This window comes from Stylophora pistillata, chromosome 2 (assembly GCF_964205215.1).
Source record: "Stylophora pistillata chromosome 2, jaStyPist1.2, whole genome shotgun sequence".
NCBI lineage: Eukaryota > Metazoa > Cnidaria > Anthozoa > Scleractinia > Pocilloporidae > Stylophora > Stylophora pistillata.
In genome coordinates this window covers 25,309,137-25,335,198 of record NC_142520.1, presented here as the reverse complement: position 1 = coordinate 25,335,198, position 26,062 = coordinate 25,309,137, and the positions used below count along the sequence as shown (strand labels likewise).

The window sequence follows — 26,062 nt, the reverse complement described above, 5'->3', positions numbered from 1 at the left end:
TCATCATAATGGTCATTATTAGATATTAAATGTTATAACATAGCTTGTAAATTCGTGCAATCAAATTTAATAGCGCGAGCGTGCTTCAATTTTCCGTTGTGCACGCTGGTGACGTCAACAGACAAATGCCTCGCGAAAAAAAATTTTTCCTGCGAGTGACCTCAGCATTTTTCATTCAAAAAAGGGAAAAACTCCCGCAAAAAAGTTAAACTAGACATGGCAACAAGCGAACAAGTCGATGAAAATCTGCCTACTTTTTCTTTAGGAATGGATTTTTTAGCTCCCGAGAAAGAGCCCACAGAAAGGGAAAACAAAACAAACAAAGGTTTCATCTCGTTTCGCAACTCTAACTTCATTTTCACGCATGAATTCACCTGTCAGTTTTTGACCACTCTGAGACAAGATCATTAAAGCATGGCGAAATACTCTTCCGAAAATAAAAATAAACAATGTATTGAGGCGTAGGAGAGGGAATTTCTGCCCTTTATACATAAACTACAGCGTTGAAAATGTTATAAAACAATTGGTTCATACGTCAGCTGTGCGTTCATCGAGATGTGAGCACTTGGGAAGATTGGACAGCACTCAAGAAGCTAGAGTTGCTCTCGGCTACGTCTCGAGCAACTCTTACGCATCTTTCGTGCTCTCCAATCTTCCCGCGTGCTTCACATCTCGATGAACGCGCGTTGACGTATGAGCCAACTGTTAATTAGTAATTGCTCTGTTAAGATTTTATAGTCAACTTCAGTTCAGAAGTTGGTCATTTAACATTTTCACCGCCAAGGTAGGCTGGGAAGATTGGGAAGATCTCTGAAGTTTACAGTTTTACATCATTTTCTCAGGTGCGGAGTAAGGTACATGGAAACATTTCTTTCTCAGCCATATTGTTCAAGAGCTCCTTGTAAGACCATGGCTTGGGAATGTGAAGGTTTATTTTGTTTCTATATGCTTACGCTTGTGCGATTTTAAAAAGTCAATTTCTGCCACAGCCAAGTTTAGGGAACTGAAAAGCATTTTCCTTTCTATTCTTGCGGGCAGTGGTAACAATGTTCATTTTGGTTTAAGTTTCTAAGACTAAACTCTTGTCCTATTTCATTTCTACCACCAAGAAGATATAAACAGTTTATATTATCTTGCTCCTATGTAACTGAAAATGATGCTTAAATGATGGCGTTTTTAAACTTTATTTTACAACTTGTCAGAAACAAATAAATTTTGATATTTCAGCATCCGGTTGTATTCTGGTTTTAAATCACCACTAGTAATTGCGATTTAAAAAGTTTTTAACAAATTTAAACAATTTTTCATTCTTGAAACATGTTGATTACACGTCTTTTTTCATTTCCTCACAGGCTCTCGGAATTAGAATCAAGAGAGATATGAAGCAAAGACATTTGCTACCAACGAAATGAAGACATTTCAAGACACGCTGGAATCTCTACTTAGACTCACAGAAATTTTCTTGAGCCTATATCTACATCTGAACGCAGTTTTCTGATTCAGTTTTCAAACAAATCATTTCCACGGTTACTATGACTCAGTTATGAATTTACATGTTCAAAAAGAGAAAAAGAGGAAAATCTCGTTGAAAGTTGTTTGACCATTTGTTTGTTTGTTTAATTTCCCTGTTAATTTACAGCTAAACCTTGCGACCCAGCTTTACCTGGAACATGTTTCGACCCGGATCCTTGTGCATCAACAAACTGCCCAGCGGGATATAAATGTTTTTCATGTTGAGACTGTTCTGGGTCTTTTTGTAAATACATCTGACGAGGAAACGATATAGCATATGCTCCTAACGTGTGACGTACAGCCAATGGTTAATGAAAGCAATAGAAGTTAAAAGACTTTTGTGTGAACATTTGTCACATTTATACAGTATTGAACAGTTGATTCTTTCCTCCCTTCCCGTTTCCCTTCCAGACGCTAAGTGAAATCAAGTGTAGAAGTAATTGTAAAATTATTGTATTACGTAAAAACACAGAGAGTGCTTTTCTTAAGCACTAAGCTAGCATGGCGTCAGACGTAACCATAGCAATTCAATGATCTCCCTTATGGGAAGAGTGTTTCTGAGAGTTCTATTCAAAACGAGGTAAAACTTATCGTTGTCCAACGAAGGCCAAAACTTTAAGGGTAAAGAGAAAGCGAACCCAACTTTACAATGACCTCACGATTTCGCAATTTATTGGCGCAGAATCTCCGCATGGCTGCCTCCGAGAATAATTTGGTAGTTTTCGCGATTGGTACTTTGCTATGTTGGATTTCCACGTACACGGTTTTTTTTTGGTTTTTTTGTTTTTGCTTTATTTTTTTTTTTAAATAAGGGACGATATGAGACTGTGTGTTGTCTCATGGCAGCTGTGATTCACCTCCATTAAAAATCACTCCACTATAAGCAAATTAAGTTTTACAATGACCTTTCATTATCAGAATAATTTGGATATATCAACAAAGTTGAAATGGTAAATTGGCCACCGTAATGATTACAAAAGCTGACGTTTCGAGCGTTAGCCCTTCGTCGGAGCGAATAGAGGAATTGTGGGTTGTGTGTGCTTTTAAAGGCAGAAAATGGAGCTACGTTATTGGTGGGTGCATGGCAACGAGAAAAACGTGAATAAATTAGTGGAATGAAAAGCGTTCATTGATCCCTGTGGGATTTAGACTGCCGGTTTGAAAGATGAGCTTTTGTTCAAGATTTTTACGGCTTTCCGTGCCACCTAAGTGCAAGGAAAGACCGCAGATTGCCATATGTTGCTTAGAATGATTGGGTAAATTAAAATGTCTAGCGACTGGTTTCGATGTGTCCTTGTCATTCCTTTCCACGTCTCGAAGGTGTTCTCGGAATCGGTCACCTAGTCTTCTGCCTGTTTCGCCGATGTATATCTTTTTGCAATAAGTGCAAGTTATGCAATAGATTACATTAGCGGAGGTGCACGTGAAGTGATCGGTGATCTTAATGGATCGTTTAGGTCCCGATATTTTATCAGTGTTGTGAATGAAAGGACACGTTTTGCATCGTGCACGAGCGCATTTAAAAGTGCCTGGTTGCTCATTAGTCTGAAAAGAACTTCTGACCAAAAAATTGCCTAAGTTTTTGTCGCGTTTGAATGAAATGAGCGGAGGCTGCGAAAAGATAGTGCCTGTCTCTGGATCGTTTTGAAGTAATTTAAAGTTTTTAAGAATGATGGATTTAACTGAGTGGTTGTGAGGGTGAAACGTGAGAGTGAATGGAATGCGGTCGGAATCTTCCTTACCCTGTTTCCGTCGTTCAAGCGGGTTACCACCGCGCTCAACTTATTGATCTACATTCAGCACTACAAACGTCGCATAAGGAAGATTCCGACCGCATTCCATTCACTCTCACGTTTCACCCTCACAACCACTCAGTTAAATCCATCATTCTTAAAAACTTTAAATTACTTCAAAACGATCCAGAGACAGGCACTATCTTTTCGCAGCCTCCGCTCATTTCATTCAAACGCGACAAAAACTTAGGCAATTTTTTGGTCAGAAGTTCTTTTCAGACTAATGAGCAACCAGGCACTTTTAAATGCGCTCGTGCACGATGCAAAACGTGTCCTTTCATTCACAACACTGATAAAATATCGGGACCTAAACGATCCATTAAGATCACCGATCACTTCACGTGCACCTCCGCTAATGTAATCTATTGCATAACTTGCACTTATTGCAAAAAGATATACATCGGCGAAACAGGCAGAAGACTAGGTGACCGATTCCGAGAACACCTTCGAGACCTGGAAAGGAATGACAAGGACACATCGAAACCAGTCGCTAGACATTTTAATTTACCCAATCATTCTAAGCAACATATGGCAATCTGGGTCTTTCCTTGCACTTAGGTGGCACGGAAAGCCGTAAAAATCTTGAACAAAAGCTCATCTTTCAAACCGGCAGTCTAAATCCCACAGGGATCAATGAACGCTTTTCATTCCACTAATTTATTCATGTTTTTCTCGTTGCCATGCACCCACCAATAACGTAGCTCCATTTTCTGCCTTTAAAAGCACACACAACCCACAATTCCTCTATTCGCTCCGACGAAGGGCTAACGCTCGAAACGTCAGCTTTTGTAATCATTACGGTGGCCAATTTACCATTTCAACTTTGTTGATATATCCAAATTATTTCGTTACTCCCACCGACGCAGCCCCAAACAGTTTCTTTCGAGACTATCAGCCTTCTTTCATTATCAGGATCGTAACTCCTTGTACAACATCAATGTAAGCATTGCCAAATAGCATAAGTAACACAAGTAATACAATATCATTTTTAAAGTATGGCTAATATCAGCCATAAGAATAATTGCAACGAGCAAGACACTTAAAAGAGGTAAAGTTCATAATTATAGAGAAAAAAATTGACCTCTTGGGCGCACTTAAGCATACATATAAGAAGTGATTATGGTATCATTTAGTTTCACCCTTTGTTAGTTCTCATGTCAATTTTATAAAAAACGCCTTGACTAGTTGTAACTTTACTTATTCAAGCTATCGATTTATTTCAGAAGCTTTTGAAGGACTACTGTTTGGAAATGCAAAAATATTTATATCGCATACTCTAGTTTTCCTCGTCAGGTGCAAGTGAAGTAATCAATTTAACTTTCACAACAGGTAAGAGGAGGAGGTCTTTGTTATCCCGGCCTTAGAGACAAGCTTTGTGCATTGATTTGCATCAAACTCTCGCTTGACGTAGTTTTTTATCGTGCTTTTGGAAATATTTCTCGATTACAAATTTCTTTGAAAACAAACTGCTTTGATATGACGTCTGACATTTCTAAATTAACAAGGTATAGCGACAAATTTCAAGCAACTTTAGAGCAAGGAAGTTTTGAAACATGACCTAAGTAGTGTCATTGTTTATTGCTGAGTCAAGTACGGGCAGAAGTTCTTGCCGGAATCATTCCATCCATAGCTGTGAGCCGACTGAAGAGATCTCCAGAGTTCAAGTAAAAAAACTTAGTAAGTTACATTGATACATTATTCAATACGTATTTTTTCAACGTCCTTCTCTATGTTCTAGATCTTTTAAATTAGATTTTGTAGCCTACTCTAAAGAGCAATGGATTAATACAATGGCCTTTGACAATGCAAGTTCACAAGATGTTCTAATTCTTGGAATTTTCTCTAATGTGTTCATTTCCGTTCAGGTTTTCGCTAAAGATTTGAAACCATGAAGCTATACATGGCTGTGTTATCTATATGCTTTGTTTGTGCGCTAGCCAACAAAGTGAGTTGAAAATTCAAAAACCCGAATAGCTTCTTTTTGAAAAATTCATCAAATATTATTTTATAAGTAAATAAAGGGAAGAGATATTCTGTTCCCAGAAAATATCCCTATGACCTGTAAGAGCTTGAGCTCAACATTTTATATGAAATATTCTCAAATGTTTGAACTAGTGATGTTCGTAGGTGTAGTACCACATACATTTAGAAAGTTCATTTTAGGAAAGAAATCTCAAGAGAGTAAATTCTAACAAAAAGAATTACATCACACACATCAATACGGAACTTACAGAGACGGGCCAAATTTGAATTCCTATCATAAGGTTGCTTTCTAGTTCTGAATCACTATTGCTAAGTTTTGATTATAATAATTTCTTGTCATACAATTATTTTCCTCACACATGATGTCTGTTTCTGTAGGTTCTTAGAGGTAGAATTAAAACAGGCCAACTGAACAGGTTAGAAGCTTCTAAGTTTGATAATGAAGCCTAGGGAGTTGCAGCCTTGGACAATGTCTTCTTTTTTTTCAGCTAAGTTTCTACGTCAATTGAACTGAAGTCTATTTTACGATACTTACTGCTGAACAAAATCGAGTTTTTGCCTAACATTCTGTTTCCACCGGTATTGCGATCTTAATCTTATGATAGCCAAATATCACCTTTGGTTATGCCTTGCTTATTTTCAGATAACTGTGGCAAAGCTTCACCTGGATCATGTTCTCCGGATCCTTGTAAGAATATGTCTTGCCCCAGGCGGGGAGAGAAAAGTTTTCCATGTACAAATTGTGAGCACTTTATTTGTGTGCAGATAAAGCTGTGAGGAAAGTAATGTATTTTTAAATATGTAAGGGCCAGTTCCTGTACGTTGGTGAATAAAGATAAGTTCCTCTAGATTACATGGTGTTCTTTTGTTCCAAAAAGAAAGCTCTTTCCGTACTCTGGTCCCCTTCCCTCTCCCCCTCCCGTTACTTCATCAGTCTTGTAACCAGACCTTCTACGGCCAAGCGGTTGTAAGGATCTTACATTCCAGTTACACTTACATTATAGCATCTGGGTACCAGATCATTACTTGAGAACCAAAACGGCTCATTTACTGGACATGAACTGAATTCAACTACCGTGACTGTGGTGAATTCATTCTTGCTTTCTGAGGAGACACACTCAGTTGATAAGCAAGATAGAGAGTATAGAATTAAAACAAACAGGTAATTCTAGTTTAAGCTTGAGGTAAAAATAACGATAAAAGCAATACAAGAGATGAGAGATACTTAAGTAAAAAAAAGAAGTCAATTGATTTGACAGGATGTCGCTAGTAGCTGATCAGCTTATCATTTTAGTGTAACCGTTTCGATTGAATTAAGAGGGGTTCTTTGTCTCCCCCGTAAAACTACTTAGTGACACGTGCTTTTAAAGAGTTGTGTAAGACGTAACCATATTAATACCTTTTTCATACTTGCTCGATATTGAATATCCCTCGAAATATCCTTGCACCACAAAAGAAGACTCGGCTGAGGGTTGGATGAGTTGAAGTCCAAGGCGTTCGCAGGGTCTCTTGTCTTGTCGCAGAGCAAATGAACCGCCCGGAAGTTGTGGTTTCACGTTGCACTTGGAAATGATCATTTGAATCGAAATCGAGAGCAACAGGAAACCTCCAAGAAAAGAGTAGATCGGATGCTGATCACTGTTACTTCTGCCGTTGTAAAAGTAATAAAAAATTTCCTAGTCTAAAATCTCTCGATTCATAATCTAGCAGCTAGCACTTTGCCACTACATCTTCCTAAAAGCTACTGTACTTGAATATTTTTGTATTATAAATATTTCGAGATTCTTTCGAACGCCGAACGATCCAAGTAAATGAAAACGCCCAAAGAAAAACCAAGCACGGGGATAGCAAACCTCTGAAGAAACATGTTATTTAAGGAGTTACGGCGCCCAGGTTTGAACATTTCAAGTCATGCAGTTATCGACCAACGTAGCAAATAATCAATCTTTGGTACATCCAACAAAAAAATCATGAAAATAAAAATATTTTAAAGGTCTTTTAGGTCTTAGGTCTAAATAACGGACTTTAAGGGTCTTTTAGGTCTTTTTTATTACTGTAAAACCCCTCTGGGATCTGGAATATTTTACTTTTCACACCATTTGAATTTTAGAACAAAATCCCGTTCCCACATATAGTATCAACTCGACCTAACAAGTCAAAATTTATTGAGAAGATCAATTATCTTTTTTCTTTATAAAATCGTTATATTTTACTTTAAATTGGTTTTTTGTTAGGGAAGTTCTGCGCTTGTGAAAGAAAACATGTTAAACCTGTTTTTTTTAATTATATGTCACAATCAAATGAAATTTTTCACACCAAAATAAGCGTTCGTGGTCGTTGAAATCGCTACCTATGTAAAGTAACGCGTTTATAAGATTAAGATGCTATCATGATTTATGGCTTACATAAACATAAAATATCCTTTCCACAACACTTTTAATTGCTTAATATCTCAGCCGTTTGGAAATGAAACTACGTGTACGCTCTATTTGTTGGTAAAGTGTGTTATATTTTAAATTGAAAAGTACATATGGGTAGATTGTTCGTAAGCAATACGCAAACAGTTCCCTAAAACGTAATATTTTACCAAAGGCTTCTCTAGAACAAAAAAAGTAGAAATGGGTATTTGCTACATAAAGTAGGTACTCGCTACGTCAAATGGGTATTTGCTACGTAGTGGCTTTTGTGCAATAAAATCGTTTAAGTGTTACTTTAGATAGGATAACAAGCATCAGTATTCAATCCTTATTCAAATCTTAAAGGGACAAAATTTTTCCAGTGTACTCCTTGGTCTGCTTCTACTGCATTTGTAACTCTGTTGGAATGTGAACCTAATTCTTTTTTCTTGTGTAGGCCTGCTGCTAACTTGTATTAACTGATTGAGTTTTAACTCGCGCAAAGGTTTGTTACAGTGTAAGCTCAGTTTTGATTCATGTTTAAACTTAGTTCAGTTTTAAATGCCTGCGCAACTCTATTCATACAAGTTTAGTTGTATTTCTGATAAAAGCCTTGTTCTGTTCTATATGCGCGAAAATAACTCACTTACATTGCGACTTTAGCCTATTTCCAGTGCATGTGTGATATAGCTTTAGATGGGCTCATAACCCAGTTACAATGTGAGCTTAGTATTCTTTCTAGTTTACGTTCAGCTTAGTTGAGTTTTAAGCGGTACGCATAGCTTTGTTACAATATGAATTTATTTTTGTCTCCACTGTGTGCTTAAGATCAGATTTTAATGCATGCATAACTCTGTTACAGCGTGAGCTAGATTTTGCATCCAGTATGCACCTAGCTCAGTTTAAGATACACACATAGCTCTCTAACAATGCAAGCTTAGTTTTATTTCCAATTTGCGCTAAATGCAGTTTTAATTGCACACATTACTAAGATACGACGGGATCTAAGTCCTTCTAGTATACGCCTTCTTCAGTTTCAAAGGTAGGCATTACTCTGTTATAATGTAAACTTAGTGTTGTTTAAACGTAAGATCAGTGACATTCTTTAAGTCTAACGCACGGCATTCACGGAAAACAGCTTTAGTGTTATAGTATGTAGTTTTAATTTGAAATATCTTAGCGTATGTGATATGTATTTTTATAGGCTGATGAATTGATCGTGTTTAAATAAAGATTAAATAAATAAATAAAAATTGTTTCTAATATACCCTTGATTGAGTTTTAAATGCGTGCAAAACTTAGCTACAGCGTGGGCTTAGTTTTGTTTACTGTGTCAACCAAATTCAGTTTTAACTGCTTGCATAAATCATATATTACAATGTGAGTTTAGTTTGTTTCTAGGGTGTGTCAAGTTAAGTTTTAAATGAGCTTACGACTCAGTTACAATGCAAGCTTAGTTTTGTGTTTGCATCACCAATTTTTAATATCATATGAGCTTAATCCGCATGTATGCTAAAGCATTTAGCATACATGCTTGTCCGACATTTTTTTGTAGGACTAATGTTTGAGAACTTATGAAACATTCGTCGATATAAAGGGTTGGCATCACTTACTTTTAGTCTTTGTCCAATTTCAGAGCGAGAAAATGGCGAAAAGGAACGATTATGGAACTGACCATCGAACGACTGAAGCTGTACTTTGTGTTCATATAAATATGCCTCGGCAAAACATTTTTCTCGGAGTATTTAACATTTTTTTAATCCATGTTTTCATTTCTGGGAAAAGTGCTGATCTTCATCGCCCTTTACAAAAATTCTTCCCTTTATCCGCCGTCAAAGGTCATGTTTTGTTGTCTTGCAATCACAGATCTCTGTGTTGGCCTGATTTCTCCGCCATTGTTTGCCGTCGAATTGCTTCTCCAGATGAGCAGACTACGACATCTCTGCTACAATTTAAGTACGTTTGCAGAAATGGCAATATTCGCTTTTAGTTCAGTGTCTTTCCTGATCGTAACCGTGGTGAGTGTGGACAGACTTTTCGCTCTCTCACTAGGCCTGCGGTACAGACAAATTATCACAGTAAAGAGAGTTACTGCAGTTTCAATCTTGTTCGTGGTTGGGTGTGCGACGGGATCTCTTCTCAAACAATTTTGGAATTACAAAGTTGCCTATAAGGTCATGTTTGCAGTGGTCATGCTGTGTTTGATTACCTCCTTTTATTGCTGCGCAAAGATATTCATTCGACTCCGCCAACATCGAACTCAAGTTCAAGGCCATAATCACAATGGGCCACTGAGCGAAGGAATTCCTTTGAACATAGAGAGATACCGAAAAACTGTTTCTGCAGCAGTATGGGTCCAGTTAGCATTGGTCGCTTGTTATCTTCCATATGCGTTGTTATTATTTCTACCATCTCTTTTCCCTTTAAGAAAGTCAGCTCAGATTCTCAGCAGGAGATACACAACAACTATTGTGTTCGCAAATTCGAGTCTAAATCCATTTCTGTACTGTTGGAAGATCAGAGGAGTGAGACAAGCGGTAAAAGAAACGTTCAAGCAGCTTTTAGGTCGCAGGGTTTGTCGTCATGGGCCACGGGTATAAGTTTTCTCAATTTATTAGAGCGGAGCTCGCAGAGCGTAGCCCCATAATTATACAAAATGGTAGTAGTGACCCATCAAGCCGAAAAATTTGCTTCATGTTTAAAAAACGTGGTTAAGATATTGGAAAGAGAGCACATTTTCAGTTATTTTAGTTCCGGTTGATTTTAGTTTTAAGCCTGCGAATATTAGGGCTCAGAAACATTTGTGTTGTTTCTGTCTAGATATACTGGGGTTGAGCGACTAAAGTGTTTTCCCTCTGGCCTTAGGTCTAGCTTTTAAATCGCCAACTCGTTTCCCTTTCGTCAACTAGAACTTTCAGCCCAACTATGTGCAACTCTTATCATTTTTTTCTTTTTTTCGGGGGTACTTCTTGTTTTCGTGCTATAAATCCCGAATGAACATAGTTATTTAGTTATTTAAATAAATAATTATTCCATAGTTAAGCTGTGCCAAATATAAACGGGCTTCGTACGATCTACTTTAAACCGAGGATAGATCGGTTGGGGTGATTCGTTTCGGGCATAAATGTGCTTCGTAGAGTACAAATAACGCGGGAGACGAGTACCAATGTCACGCGAAAATTGTACTCCACAAATATCCGAGAAATTCGCCCGCACTGAAATAACAATTTGGCGAGTTGGATAACGAATCTCAAATTAAGCGTTTTGTTTTGTAATATCGCTGAGTATTTTTACTCGTTTTTTGTATTTTGAGTCGCCTTATGGGCTCGTCAAAGTACGGCCCAACTCGTTAAAAATACTCAGCGATACTACACCGCAAAAAGTCTAACTTTCAATTATTCCACGAGCGCGCGTTGGATATGAGATGATAGATAGCCAACGAGGCTACAATCATCTCATATCCATCGCTTCAAACCATCGCTTCAAGCTTAAGACGAAATCTGCTAAGTTAAATTGCTATAAACACTCTTTCTTTCTTCGCGTTGTTAATTTGTGGAACAATTTAATAAAAGAGACCGCTGAAGTAAAAGACTTAAGAACTCTTAGAAATAAGCTAGTTGATGAATTCTCTTAAAACACGATTTATACTAATTACCATTTTAAACTTTTATTATATAAGTATACCCAATTGTATATAGTTTTTTGAATTTATAGAGAAGTAATTAGGATTTTTTCTAATATTGCTCTATATGTTAAGGAGGTGGACTAGAAAGGGATAACCTCTTCTACCTCCTTTCATAATTTCTCATGTATTGTTTGATAGTTTTTGTTTAATTTCTGCTTTGATTGCGGTCGTTACCTCTAGCTATCGACTTTTATCAAAGCACCCAATCATTCCGCTTTAAAGAAAGTTAGTCCATAATCATAAAGCGATGTAACATCTCACCTTGAGTTTCCGTGCTGCGAGACAGTAGTCTCCCGTGTATGCATGTGATGAGGACAGAGTGTCTTTTTCATTTCGGTGCAGTCAGTGAGTTGCGGACCGTTGGATAATTTTGTTATCTTTTGGTTCGTTTCGGTTGTTTAAACGGCGAGTTTTTGTTTTAAATAACAACCAGCTGAAGCCGGCGGCCCTACCTCTTGTATGAAAATGTCGTTACATAATCCTGAAAGTAAAAAAACAAATTGTTATAGTTCAAATTAATAAGAGCTCAAGGTTGACTGTTATTTTTACTGTGTTAAGTTTTGCCATTGATGAGACCATCTTCAAAAGTTATTTGATCTATTTTTGTACGAAAATACAATATATGATGCGGAGAATTTTATTAATCCGCACCCGGGCTATTGTCACATGTCATTGTGGCAGTCAAAAAATTCCACCAGGGAAGTTTTGTAAACACATAGCACAACAATTTCCAAGCTCTGTTCACAATGAACTGACTGATCAGTTGAATAGGCAGCTGTGTATTTAGTTGCCAAGGATTTTATTTGGAGTGACGGTGAAGGTAACCTTGTTTAAATAGAGACATGGATCTAGATAGCATGATAACAAAGTAATTTAGATTTGAAAAGTAGCATGTATCATAACATAGTCACCCTAGCCTCACCCCTGTTCAAAGGCTTGGCAGCCAAGCACACAATTGTAAAATAGACTATAGTGTCTTGTCCTAGCAAAATAAACACATGCCCATGCACACAGGGCTATTTTACTTAACAAATAGTGGTGAAGCCAAATTATTCTTACAGCAAACTGCCAGTCAAATATTCCACTCATTTTGCTAAATATAATTATGCTCTCCATTCAAGAGGTCAAATCATTGAATTGTAGAAATGTATGGATATGATACTGAGAATGGGTCTGTTTGTATGCTAAAAGCTGAGGCCACATTCAAATTGGAAAACACCATTGCTATACAATCGGGTAGTAAGGGCCCTTTTTACAATTCCCAATGACACATTGGATATGTAACCGTGCAAGCGGGCTGGTGTTGCCGAAACATTGGAGTCTGATTCACAATCAACCCTTGCTGAGGAAAATTTTTATAAAACCTCTGGTGTCATCTCTTACAAAGAAGGAAAATCCCTTCAAGACACGCTTGTGGAAGCAAAAATATGAAGGCGATCAATGGGAGTCCATGCCGGTCTGCTTTACCTTTATTCTCAAAATGTATTTGGACAACCAAAAGCAGCACACCGGTTTCCTTTCTATTTAGAAGGAGTATTTTTATCGGGATATCGGCTGGGACTACTCACTCCCCTCTGATCGCACAAATTAACTGCCCACGTGAAAAATTTCCCTAAAACCGCTCACAGAGATATTACACTCGTCAACCTCAGCCTCATTTACTGGGGTGTGCGGTTACATATCCAACATGGTGCTGGGAACTGTAAAAAAGAGTTAGGATCAAACCCCTTTCCTGAAGTGAAGATGGCGAGTGGTAGATATTTACTGAGCCATGAAAAGCATGCTAAATATCCCCCGCTAGCTACAGAAATTGAGGTGAAGAGCTGTTTCGCTGTACACTGAAAAATTGAGATAATAAAGCACAAAAAATGATTTTAACTCATTTATTCCTGCAACAATTACAATGTATTTAAGGCCCAATTCCCACATGCATTTCTCGGAGCTGATTTAAGCATAGGACATTCTGAGTTTGAGTAGCCAATCAGAGCATGTCTTCAGGCCTTTCCACGGTTTTAGTACATGCTAAACTTGAGTATTAGGTTTTTGCACACAAACAAACCCATTCTCACTTTGATATCCATACATTTCTACAAGTCAATAACTCGACCTCTTAAATGGAGAGCATATATTTAACAAACTGAGTGGAGTATTTGACTGGCAGTTTGCTGTAAGAATAGTTCAGGCTCATTCCGATTTGCTAATTAAAGCAGCACGCTGTGCATAGGCTTGTGTTAATTTCACAAGCTAGAGTCACAATTCCACTGATCAATCTGTTTATTGTGAATAGAGCTAGGAAATTGTATTGCTTAGTATGGACAAAAGTTCTCAGGTGGAATTTTGCGAATGCCACAATAAGACTTTCGAGTACCATGTGAAAAATAGCCTAGGTGCAGATTAACAGAATTCTAGCTCGTAATTATGGACTTATAGGCCTGCTTATTTACACGAGGTCTAATCTAAACCGTGGTTTTATGCGATCAGTGGGCCTCAGGCTTACTCAAGAATGTAATATGTAAAAAAAGATCTATAGAAAAAATTGTTGCTTATCCTACTTTATTTTATTATGTCCCTCAACTGTTAGCTTTCTGCTCTCTTAACACTGTTCACCAAAATTAATGTTTGGACAAAAGGTCCAGCTAAATTGAGGATTCTTTACAAAAACACGGTTCTGTTAATTAGGGATAAGGGATAACTGCCCCCAAAGGTTTAGGCATAAGGATGACTGAACCTCCCGTAACAAGGCGTCACTTTTGGGCCATTTCTTCGACAATCGCTTGAAGACTCTGCTTCGTACGCTACTGAACAGCGAAAGATTTTCACGCAAAACATGTCGCTTAAAATCGCCGTGTATTCTCGTCTGAAATGCTTATTTGTGGCTCCATAACTGAACGGGTTAATTGTCCTGCTCAAACAGATTAAGAAACTGTATGTAGGGTAAGCTTGTCTGGGCAAAGTGGGTTACCCGGTTGGAATTCGAAGTCACCGTGACCGAATAAAGAGGGAGGAACGGAGCCAATGAAAGCGATACACCAGAAAACACCGATGTAGAGCAGAATTCTTTGCCTTTTGAATAACACGGTGTACCTCTCAGGTTTGACAATGCAGAAATATCGACGAACTGCAATTAGTCCCATGGTGTGCAATGATGCTAGTCCAAATGTAAACACTCCGAATCTATGGAATCAGCAGAAGTTGTTACCAAAGATCCATTGACTACGATTTAAAGTAACAATAGAAAATGGCGTACAGCAGGTGGACATCAGAATATTACTCACAGCCAACACAACGACAAACATGTTGGAAAGTGTGCGGAGTCTTTGGTTTCGGTAAACAGCATAACAAAGTGACAAATTTCTAAGGAATGCTGCGACATTTACGATGCTTAACATGACTGTTTCAGTCCACAGAAGATGGTTGCCTCTTTTGGCAAGATCGTGGGTAAGAGATTTGAGCAAATCCATGACAAGTCAAGAACGTAAAATGAGCAACGTTTGACAGCAATCAAGACAAATGAATTCGTCTGCTACAAATAACTTTCAATACGGCGTTTAATAAAATTTTCAGTGGGGAATCAGTAGAGTCACACTGTAGTGTACCGGGAGTCCCTTTAGTCATCTAAATTGAATATATAATAATATTTGCGGCTTTGTGACACCATGGGCTTAGACTTTGAAGTCACGTGACCTAGATCAACCACTCATGTTTGGATGCGTTCAAATCGTTTCGTTTTCTCGCGTTTGTAAGTGTTTTTTGAGCCATTTTCCCTCTACAGAAGCCCTCAGAACAGCATCATTAAGCTGAAATGTGGGTAGAGGCAAGCCTCTGAAAGAAAACAGAGGTGAGAGGTGGTTTCATGTAGACTGCTTTCATGTAAGTTTTGCAAGTTCACCAGTGAAGTCGTCTCTCTGGCCCATCTGTGGATGGCTACTAAAACCTACTAAAGCTTTTTGGGCTAGTTTTGAGTGGCAAAAGTCTCGATGGATGTGATATTTTGCTGGTAGGACTGGGTGGCCCGACACGATTGTAATAATTTGTCAAAATGTAAATGTGTGATGTTCCTTTCTCGAGTTGTGGTAGAATTTCCCAGAACTCTTTTCGGTCATAAACGAGGCAAAGGTTGTGTTTGTGACACTAGCTTTCGTCAAACGGAGGAACAAGGGCTAGCGGATAAATTGAGAAGGAATTTTCCAGCCAAACAGCAAGATCTGGCCATGAGGTGTGTTTTGAATGCAAACTTTTGATTTCTTGAGCAAGTTTTGATCTTAAAAGATAGACACTTTTACAGTGTTGCTCTTGGAGCAGAGTGCTGGATTTTTGGGATTTGTTGCTATATAAACGGTTCACTGCAATGGAAATCGAGAATCATTGTGGGTGCTTTAGGCTGCAATAGGTGTCACATCAAACGCCCTTGTTTGATGTGTACCCTGATGTATACAGTTACATAATGTCGTCTCTTAATTTCAACAAGATACAAATAACAACAGTAGTCGTGCAAATTTAAATGATGTATGCGTGGCTTGATAGAAAAGGGTTAATAGAAGTGTCTGAGGGCCTGGCTAAACTAGGAAACTTTGTTGCGGAAACATTGTTTCCTGTTATGTTTTCCGGGGTGGCTAACTTAGCAGGAAACAACAAAATGTTTTGCTGCCCCAGCGGCTCAACGAGGAAACATTGTTTCGGAAAAAAAATGAGCTACGCATGCGTGTATGAATAAACTGACCTCGGGGAAGTCTTGGGATCAAAGGATGTTCACATATGTTCATTGTATCAAAGCCCTTTGTGCCATTCTGCACAATAATAAGGAATTTCAGCAAATGGTACCACCTCCAAGAGGAGTGTTACAGATCGCTTGTTTGTTGACCGGACTCCTTTTTTCTTTCCAGGGCCTGTTCCCTCATAAACTGTGACCTGATAATTTTCTACTTGCTCTTGTAACCCTCCCGGCTGATATCATATTTTTTTCTGTCATCAGTAGATCGATTTGCGAATACGCCACCTCCTTACTGTCCCTGTTCATGTAGTCCTTATGACCCACGTCCCAGAGACAAGGCCTTTCCTCTTACAGCGTAATAGGCCTTTTGCAACAAACCGTCACGTGATTGATTTTGCCTTAGCAACGCCATACTGGAGGGCAAGCTATTCAGTCTTTCCTTGACAACCAACAAAGCGCGAGTGGGCGGAATGGATACAAAGGTAAGGTTAAAGGTCTCTTAAGGTGTTTGTTTGTCATGATGTCACAAGAAAACAATAGGACAGTTTCTCTTTAGAATTTTTACATACAATTGAACTAGTCTCAGACTGAAATCAGTCACTAAAGGCCGAGTTTCAGACTCGTGAAGTTTTAGCACGTGCTCGCTTGAAGCGATAGCAATGGCGTAAACGTTACCGAAAAATCGCTGTGATTCATTCGACTTTAGTGCTGTGTTACACGGATATTTAAGCCTTTAGAACGAAAATATTGAGTGATAGTTTGGTTTGAATTTCAGGGAGGATAGTTTTGCATTATATGGCGACTGCTGGTAGCCAAGCTCTTTCGACTGAACGCGAAGGTGAGTTTCTGTAATTGGAGGTAGGCTTCTATGCTCACAACAAAAATGCTAGCATATTTGATTGCAGTCTCGTTGTTCAGGGCGAACTCGAATGATTTTTCTTATATTCACAGGTGTGGAGTCCAGAGATTTGAGCAAATTTCCTGGTATTTCTTTCGCAGAAGTTGAAAGTTTTGCTCAGAATGCGTCGGGATGCGAACATACCAGGAAAGCCTACAATTTTTTCGCTGAACCTGGCTACCTTCACGATAAGAAACGTAAGCAAAGTGTAGGATATCCTAAATTCTAAGTGTGCAAATATAACTTTAAATAAAATCTTCGGGTGTTACTTAATATTAAGGTAGAGGAAATCCTTGTGGACTAAATGACTACAAAATAAATATATATACAAATAAGCTTAAGATCAAAATACCAAGTAAATTTCATAACATTGAAAATTAAAATTTGTCCAGAATTAACAACTCGAATATTGTTTTGTTTAGGTAAAGTATATAATTAATTTGGAGATATTTGCGGTTCTAAGTTAAACAATAGCCTGTTTTTTAAATTTTTGGTTGTGTTAACACTGTACATGCAACCAAGAAAGATGAATGCTAGTTAATTAAGCTTTCAGCAGATGACAGTTTACAAAATATATTTTTATGTTTTGTTAACATTATTGCAGTGCTTTCTGGACAAAAGCATTACCAAGCTAAGTCTTGTTTTTTGCAGTTCAGTATTCTGCTAACCATGTCAAAGTGACATCAAAGTGCTACAGATTTATGAAAAAGAGTGAGCCACCACACATACTCAGTGTACAGATTGGCCTAGCAGACAAGAGCATTTGTGGAAAGTGTTCCTGTGTGGCAGGAGCTGGTGGATACTGTCATCATGTGGTTGGATTGTTCTTTTACATGTCGCACTGCAAACATCTTGGGCTAAAATCGCTGCCAGATGAACTTACTTGCACTAGCCTGCCACAGATGTGGAGTGTTCCTCGACAGAGAAAGATTGCAAACAAGGCTATTCAAGATGTAATGGTTAAGAAGCTAGAAGCAGGGGCAGATTACACCAATGGAATGACTTTTTCTGTTATATCAATGAGACAACTTTCTTCTGTGAAAGAATTTATTATGATGCAGAATTGTTTCAGATTGCCAAAGATAATGTGGATACCTTCTTTTTTTATTTTTACTTGAAATAATAGGAACCTTGAAATGTGCAAACTCCTAATAATTTCTGTTTCAAGTACATACTAGCTAGTATTATTATTATTACAACTACAACTTATTTGTACACAGAATGAACTTCAAAGAAATTAAATGAACAACAATAAGTTGGTTATGAATGTTCAAGCTTAAGTATATTTTCGTCAAGACTTGATGATTCTGCAGTAATCTATTACTGTGTCAAGGTTTTGTAACACTTAGAACTCTGATTAAGATGTTTTCTTTTATTTCAGTTTCTCAATACAAAGAAACTGCATTAACACATACTATTGAAGACAGATATTCCCACTCTTAGAAGATTTTAATACCACTAATGTATTTAAGGGGGATGAAAAAAATTGAAGTCTTAGCATGGATTGAATAAAATTCACCAAATACAGATATAAATGTTTAATAATGAACTGTTGGGTCTTCAAGAAACATGTTTGCAGTTGTACAATGAAATAAAAATTCATCCTGGCAAATTTCTTGTAAGTATACTCCCTTAAAAGTATTGGTCAATCTCTAAGGTTATTTACAATGAACCAGTAATTGTTTCTTGTTGCATTACCTTTTATTACCTAAGGCATAGCCTGGATTTGTCACAGTATTGAGCAATATTGATTGTACACTATCTAATACCTATGACAGAATTGTGGTTGTAGAATTTCCACAATGTTTACCACAAAGTAAGTGGGCTAACTATGTTTTTCTCATGTATTATCTATCCTTATGCTGATGACATTATCAGTGGTCCCTGGAAGTTCACTATTACGCAAAGTACTGTGTAAATTTGATTAATTGTACCCATTAAGTTGAGAGGGATATGTGAATCAAAAATGTGGAACTCTTTAATTCTCCGTATTGCCCTCTCAACGTGGATTCGCAGTTTGGCAATTTGCTTTGTCTCTTGGACTTGTTGAGCACTAAATTGGCCACTGTAATGAAGAAATGGAGGCAGGTTTAAACTTATCCCTTTTTCCCTTAGCATATCACCTATGTCAAAGCCCTTGTCAGCCATCACAGTGTCTCCAGGTTCTAAAAGATCTAATATTCCTGAAACTCTAGTTATTTCTTCATCTGATATAGATCTAGTGTGAAGGGCTGATACAAAAGTAATAGCTCCATGAGGGGCAATACCTACTAGACCCTTAAGCGTTGTGTTGCTCTTGTAAGTAGAGTACAACTGCGATTGTAGTAATAGGGATGAAGGTGACTGAGCATAAATTTCTTTGCAATCCAGTATTATCCTTGTTTTTGGGTACAACCTCTTAAAACCCTCAGTCATGTGCAAATCTATCTCTTCCCTACTTGGCCAGATAACCTGGTTCCCCAGACAAAAGTACAAAAAGTTTGCCTAAGTTATAACTTTCCTACTTACAGTAGCAATGTGAATGTTAAACCTATGTGCTAAGTCTTAGGCAAAAAGACCTACCCTTACCCTTGCAAGAAATTAAAAAAACTCATCGATAAGTACCATTGTCTTTGCAGATGGCCGACTCTCTTGGACATTCATACATGCACTGTAGATGTAAGTCATTCGTTCAGCTGAGGGCTCTAACAAACTATATACCTTTAGAAGATGGTTATAGCTGGGAAATCCAGTGTAGAATTTTATACTACCATCGTCTGCCTGAAATCTTTGAAGCCCAAAACGTGAGATGTCAACTTGGATTTTAAGAGCGCTGATCTTAGCCTCTGCTGCAACCAAATCCCTCTGGGAAGACTTCAGGAGTCCTAGGGCAAGTTCTAACGCGGCCTCTGCTGCTTCAGCATCTGCTTTGGCTGCAGCTGTTTCTGCTTCTGCAACTTTTAGCTCTGAGGGGCCTTCTTCCTCAACAGACAAGTCACTCTCTTCAGACTCGCGTAGCCTAGAATCAACATGATGACGGATTAGGATTGATTTAAATTAATTTCTGTTGATTAACTTACAATGTACTATCAACATCTTAAGTGAAACCACAAAGCAGATGACTAGAAAGCCTTACACTACTCGATGAAGTGGTCTCCTTTCTTTCCTCTCCTTGGACCATTAAAATATATTAGGTTTTACTCCTTTTTCTAAAAGTCTTCGACCGTTGTTATCCGGAGGCTTAAAATCGCTCGGTTTGAAATGCTGAGAGCACACCCTCGTGCTGTCAGTTATCTGAGAAACACGAAAGAACCTTTAATTTTGAAAGCTAAGCTTAAATGTCAAGCTCCTTGCCAGCATAAAAAAAACACTGATTTACCTCAAAATATTCTCTTGTATCTCTACGGATATTGTTTACCCAGCCATCTCTAAGCTCTTTCTTGGAGTGTGGCGGAAATCTGTGAAACGATAACTTATTTTCAAGGTCGTAACGCTTATCTGCATTGCAACCAGGAACACAGCAATGAAATTTACTCATCGTGACCACCGTTGCAAGTTGCCCTAGATAAAACTTGTCAGTTCTTCACCCACCGGCATAAATTAAATTCAAACAATCCAGTAAAAACCCTAAAACCAAACTTTTACATAAAAAAAGCGATCAAGTCGAATTATTAAAATGTAATCAAGGAGATTTTTCGGTTAGGTCGCTGCCATTGCTATCGCTTCAAGCGAGCACGTGCTAAAACTTCACGAGTCTGAAACTCGGCCTTTGGTGACTGTTTTCAGTCCAAGACTAGTTCAATTGTATGTAAAAATTCTAAAGAGAAACTGTCCTATTGTTTTCTTGTGACATCATGACAAACAAACACCTTAAGAGACCTTTAACCTTACCTTTGTATCCATTCCGCCCACTCGCGCTTTGTTGGTTGTCAAGGAAAGACTGAATAGCTTGCCCTCCAGTATGGCGTTGCTAAGGGAAAATCAGTCACGTGACGGTTTGTTGCAAAAGGCCTATTAGCATTTCAATTTCTTCATCTTTCCAGTTCCTTTCCCTTCCCTTTCCCTATCCCTTTCTTTGAGCGTGACCTGCTTGAATTTCTTCGCATGTCAGCCATTTTAATTGTTGTCTGCTCGCCGTTGCTATAAAACATTTTCAATGTGCGAGAGGCACTGGAAACTAATCAACATTATTTTCATCGTGGCCAAACTGGGAAACATAAGTTTCGGACGCAAACTTTGTGTCCGGGAAACAAAAATTTTTTGTCTGCAGGCAAAAACAATTTTTGTTTCCGAGCAGCAAAATTTGTTTTCGCAACATATGTTTCCCGCGCCGCTAAAGTGGGAAACATTTGCCTCCGCAACAATGTTTCCGCAACAAAGTTGCCTAGTTTAGCCAGGCCTTAAGAGATTCCATTCTCTTGTGCCCGTATACAAAAGTCTCTGTTTTCCATAGTTCGTTTTTACACGAGGGAGGCGGATATCATTCTTTCTTCTTGTATTATATCTTTGGAAGTCAGAATTTCTTAAAATATTAAAACTATACACCGAATGCAAATATGGCGACCAATTTGAATTGCCATTGTTCTGGACTGACGAGCCTCTCACACACGTAATAATCCTTTTGTATTTCCACGTGAAGACGAGGCTAGTGAGTTCAGAACAATGGCAATTCAAATTGGACGCCATATTTGCATTCGGTGTATAATCCACAAGGCCGTAAATTTACTTAAAGGTGGCAATGTATCTGTGTACAAGACGCCTTTGGAGTAGTGTTGGCCAGTTTAGAGAATTTAGAGCGTCGGTGGATGAGGTGTGATTCGGCAAATCAAGGATAACTTTTGCAGCTTTATTTTTTAGTATTTGCAAATCATCCATGATAGTGGCGTTATTCTTGTCTCCCAAATGATGTCGGCATAGTCAAAAAGTGGACTTATTAAGGAATTGTACAATGTAATTCGCGTTACTAATGGTAACAGATGCTAGACTCGTTTTAGTAAACCGACTCTTTGTTTTCTTTAGGTGATTAATGACTCGATGTGTTCTTGCCATGTCATGTTCTTGTGGATGACTACACCAACATATTTGACTGAATCTGTATTTTCAAGTTCTTGTTATCTATTTGAAGCTTGATGCCTCGGTAGGTTTGCAATCTGCGATGGCTACCAAACAATAAAAAACTCGATTTTTTTAGTGTTCATTGTCACATAGTTTCTGTCAAACCATTGAGCTAAATTGGCAAGGTCGGCATTTAGATGGTATAGAATATCTTGGTAGCGTTTTCCACTTGAGTATATCACAGTATAGTCTGCATACATAATTACTTGACAGTGTTCTAAGAAGTTCGGAAGATCGTTAATGTAGATAAGGAATAGTAGAGGGCCGAGGATGCTACCTTTAGGTACTCCAACATGAACTTCACAAAGAGGGGACTGGTAGCCTTCAACAGATGTTACTTGGTACCGATTATTGAGGTATGAGACTAACCACTCCACGACTTGAGAACCAGAACCAATAGCCTTGAGTTTTTTAACAAGAAGCATACGGTCTACGGTATGGAACGCCTTGGAGAGGTCTAGAAAAACTGCTCCCGTAAAACAACCGTTATCAAGACTCTGAAGTCTATTGTCAACGAAATGGGCAAGGGCAGTTTCAGTTGAAAGCTTGGGATGGAAACCAAACTGATTTGGAGTAAGTACTTTGGAGTCTGATAGAAAGTTGCTGATGCACGGCTCGTTCAAGAATCTTGGTGATGGCTGGGAGAACAGTTTTCGGTCTGTATTTGTTGCAGTCCGTCCTTTCACCTGTCGTAAATAAAGCACATACTTTGCCAAGTTTCCAGATTGATGTGAAGGTGCTTGTCTCAATTGACCGGTTAAATAATTTGGTCAGCATGGGTGCCAGGCTCTGAGCCGAATCCTTTAGTAATAATTCAACTTTAATATATTATTAAATATATTATTAAATTTGACTTTGAATACTTTAAATATAGCCGCGTAAGCATTCGCAATAATTAAAAACCACCCAGGTACTAATATTCAGTGGTTCTTTATCCACTGACAATGCAGGAGAAAATATTATTAGCAAATGCACCTGCCTGGCACCTTTAGAAAACAAAGTGACCCTACTGTACATTTGAAGATTTCAAAAGCAAAAGGAGGGGATTTTGGAGTGATCATGTCAGGGAGAAGGAAACACAACTCTCAAATAGTTTTCTGTACTCATTTGCGGTTTTGTCTTTCTGTCGGCCAACCCACTCTGAAAAACTAACAACTGACAGTGTTTATTACCCACAACTAGCGAAAAACAATTACCGTCTTTTTATATGTAAATCGATCCTGAAGCGCAATTATTTACCAAATAAATATATCACTCAATCTCACACACAAATGTCGAACCAAAAATGTTTCCTCCTCGAATATCGTTCAATGAATTTTCTATTTTCGGTTGCAACTTTATTAGAGGACCCTTGAAAGTTTTGCACTGGTGCAGGAAGGTAGGTTCTCCAGAGGTCTGGTAACAAAGTCTCGCAGTAACTATATGAAGAAGCTGAAGCTTCAGTTAATTTAATTTTTACACGTGCACCATCCATTTAGGTTTCACTGTTATTTACTTTAAATTTCTGAATGTATTTTACCCAATCAACACCTACATTTCCACTGGGCTTTGCATATGCAAGCCGTTTACATTAGAACTTAGCAAACAGAAAAACTTGATGATATTTAATTTAAAATGTAATCATGGGTATCACTGAATTTCATTAAATTCGCGCTACACTGGCAAATAGAATTCAAAGTATTTCCTTTGTTTTTTGGTAAAAAAGGAGGTTATAAAAAAAGGAGTTTGAAAAATCCCGGCGCGATGTAAGATTGTGTTCTAGATCGGAGGAAGAAAAGGAGCCAATAAAATGTTGAGATCAAACTAACTGAGAGATTGAGATTAAGCGGAATTGTTCAAGAAGCACTGAACGGAATCCTTTTTGTATATGAGGAAAATTTCATTTATGTCGCAAATTGATCTGCTTTTTAGAACGCGCTTTTTTGCTTATTTGTTTATTATTATTATTATTATTATTATTATTATTATTACAAATCTATACACCATATCAAAAAAAGGCATCACAATTAACAACTGAATAAAAGCTAATTTTCTCACGTTGATTACTTTGTAGGTTGGGATGTTTTCTAGACATGAAATTGCTTTGGCAACGCCACATCCACCTTACTTTAAGCTACACGTTCCCCAAACTGTAAAGCAATTTCGGTGAATTCGAATTAAAATGAGCGCACTCATCATGATTCATTCAACTTCTTAGATCCATAAATATAGCAACATTTTTGTAGATTCTTTTGCTCTGTTTTGACTAACACGTGTATGAAAGCCAACTTAAGGATGTATTCGAGGGGAAGTACTTGCCATAGTAGGAGAAAGCCTCAAATTGATTTGGAATTATTTAGAAACATAGAAATTTGTGGTTGCACTGATCTATGAAACAAAAAGTTGTAGAATGCATGGAAACTGTTCTTACCTACCAGTAAAACAATTTGAGGTGTTTTTTTCTTATTCCTATTTTCATCCGATTTTCCTATTTTAATTAATTCGCAGTCAAGTATCCTTGCAATTGGTAAAAACTCTCTTTCGTATAAAAGCGAAACACACAGTCCACAACCAACTATTCTTCCACTGAAGGCAGTTTGAGGACTTGGAATTGATCGTTCCTGTAACAGAAGGATGAAACATTTAACAGTTAAGTGTGAATAACAGCTTCCATGGCCCAACTACAAAATATGTTACTAGCGATCTCATTTTTTGAGGCTGATATGCGTCAGAAAGTGCTGCCTTTTTTTAAGTTGAGTTTCGTTTTATAGATAACATCAAAGAAATAGTTTTCTTGAAACATTTTTTTAATCGATGCGTCCAATGATAAAATAACAAATAACAGATTGAGATTGGGCGAAAATGCTGCTTTTTACTTTCGTTGTCTCTGATCCGGCTCTGAAGGGAGCGAGGGAAAATCGGGTTTTGGTTTTCGCGTTTTTTTTTGGGAGCGTTTTTTTTTTTTTAAATGAACATTGTTGGTATTCTGGCCTTGTTTCCTTGGTTTGCTATCGGATTTTCTGTTCATGACTTTCCTTCTCCAAAAGTACACATAAACAAGACTCCCAGTAACGGTCAGGGGTGATGCTTTAGTCACCTAATTGGTTGCGACGGGCGGAATAAATACGGTTATGAAATTTGACATTTAATGTCTAGCGCAGGTCATAAAGACGACCAAATAAGTGCGTAAAACGGATCCAGTGATTTTTGCAACTGACCTAGTTTCATAACAAAATTCCAAGCTCTTGGGACTTAAATTTCGCAACACATTGGTCGTTGGACGTGCTCACCAGCTCAGCCAAATTCAAACTGCAACTTTTATTAATTCATCTATACCATTTAACTGGGCCTGTCCATCTTTTTTGTCCTTTTGTGTTCATGTAGGAAGTGACAAATTATTTTATTATTGTATCTTTCCTCTGTAGTTTCTCAAGATGTATATTCTGGCAAAGTTTTCTGTTTTTGCATTCTATAGTGGCATTGTTTTGAGCGGAAAAATCTATGATGATCCGAGTGAAGGTGAGGAATTTTTCATATGACGGTCTTTTTTATATCACAACAAGAGATGATAGACTGTAACCTATTGATCACATTCACAAGAAAGGTATACGTTACCATCAGCCAATGAAAACTCAAAGTAAAAACAGGAAAACTGCTTAAAGCGCGATAAAATGTTAGTGACCAAGCCGCCTCAATTGTTTTAGCTTTTGCAGCTGATTGGTTGAAAGAATGGCGCGAGTTTCTAGAGCAATCACAAAGTAAAATTAAGTAAAACCATCATAGAAAATTGCTCAATCAAGTTAAAAATGGAGAGCTAAAAACACATAAATACTAGGAAAACCAGTCCTTAGTGCTGATGACCTTGATTATTATTAGCGAGTTTCGATATCAGCGTGGGTGTTTGAGCATGGATACGTTCTTTTCTCCTGATTGTGGACATGGCATTGCAATTGTAATTAGGAAAGTTAGTTCTACGTCGAAATGTCATCGCTTTTTCATCTTTCCTATAAC

The 26,062-nt window shown here is 37.9% G+C and overlaps 2 long non-coding RNA genes and 1 pseudogene across 4 annotated transcripts; 1 reads left to right on the top strand and 2 right to left on the bottom strand.

Annotated features, from left to right (window-relative positions):
* The window catches only part of LOC148738024 (G protein-coupled receptor 161-like), a 33,260-nt pseudogene extending 18,412 nt beyond the window's left edge, over positions 1–14,848 (bottom strand).
* Positions 14,849–16,438: 1,590 nt separating this feature from the next.
* Positions 16,439–18,513, top strand: LOC148738023 (uncharacterized). 2 transcript variants are annotated; one of them, XR_015997322.1, is made up of 5 exons: positions 16,439–16,562; positions 16,856–16,918; positions 17,032–17,175; positions 17,630–17,670; positions 17,876–18,513. It is a non-coding gene; the product is annotated as an uncharacterized LOC148738023 (long non-coding RNA). The 2 variants fall into 2 exon arrangements; XR_015997321.1 differs by lacking the exon at positions 16,439–16,562 and having other exon boundaries at positions 16,683–16,918.
* A 293-nt stretch (positions 18,514–18,806) lies between these two features.
* LOC148738022 (uncharacterized) lies at positions 18,807–20,972 on the bottom strand. 2 transcript variants are annotated; one of them, XR_015997324.1, is made up of 3 exons: positions 20,849–20,972; positions 20,337–20,415; positions 18,807–19,976 (listed from the first exon to the last, which is right to left on the bottom strand). It is a non-coding gene; the product is annotated as an uncharacterized LOC148738022 (long non-coding RNA). The 2 variants fall into 2 exon arrangements; XR_015997323.1 differs by lacking the exon at positions 20,849–20,972 and having other exon boundaries at positions 20,337–20,823.
* Positions 20,973–26,062: the final 5,090 nt, after the last annotated feature.